Genomic DNA, 1,173 nt, shown 5'->3' with positions numbered 1-1,173 from the left:
AAAACTGCCTGAATGAACAGTTGATCTGAGTTCATAGAAACTATGGAAATCTATATCGTACTTTCATACATGGCTTATTTGTCGTTTGACTTACATGTGAATGCCTCATTAATATGTTAAATCTGAATATATGTCCTTGAGCAAGGCACTTTACTCCATGTTGCTCCAGGGGGATTGTCCCTGTAATAAGTGCACTGTAAGTCGCTTTGGATAAAAGCGATAAAAATGCATAAATGTAAATGTAATATATTTTCATGACCACTAAAAGATTTTGTGATTTGTTCTCTCTGTGCGCCTATAATTAGTTATGAGTATGGTTACCGAAGTTAAACCAGTGTTATTTTTTTTGAAAGGGCTGCCAGTGTTGTACCCCAAAAGTGGTTTGCACAATTACAGAACATAACGCAATCCATTTGAACTCTTAACGATCAATAAAATAAATGCAATTGCGCAAACTATAATTACAATAAATGTTACATGTACACTACCGTTCAAACGTTTGGGGTCCATACATTTTTTTTATGTGTTTGAAAGAAGTCTCTTCAGCTCACCAAGGCTGCATTATTTGATAAAACTGAAATATTGTGAAATATTATTGATATTTATAAAGGCTCTCTGTTGTCTATTTGAATATGTTAAAATTTGATCAAAGCTGAATTTTCAGCATCAGATTTGATGGAAAAAAGTAAAAGAACAGCATTTACATTATATAGAATTTTGTGTAACAATGTAAAGGCCTTTACTGTCACTTTTGATCAACTTAATACATCCTTGCTGAATAAAAGTATTAATTTCCTTTAAAAAAAATCCTACTGACATAAACATTTTGAACGGTTGTGTATTTCAAATAGTTTTTTGTGTGTGTGTGTGGAAACGCAGCAGTTTGAACACGCACTGTGAGCGAAACGTCATATCAGCGAACGCTCTCTGTGATTGATTGGTTCTGTCTTGTATAGATGAGCAGGATAAATATTAGTACTTTCCTACACAATTATTCGCTAAAATAGAATATATTTCCATTAGAAACGCATTTTACGCAACGAATTTCGTGCTAAAGAAATTAAGTTAATGGCTAAAAAAACACACATTAGGGTCTATATTTTTATGTGAGCAAGTTTCAGTGTCACTGTTTCAGTGATTATTTAATTGATTTGCCAATAAGCAAACAGTCCT

Source organism: Gobio gobio (assembly GCF_949357685.1).
Source record: "Gobio gobio genome assembly, contig: scaffold_222, whole genome shotgun sequence".
NCBI lineage: Eukaryota > Metazoa > Chordata > Actinopteri > Cypriniformes > Gobionidae > Gobio > Gobio gobio.
Note: the sequence above shows the minus strand (reverse complement) of the source record.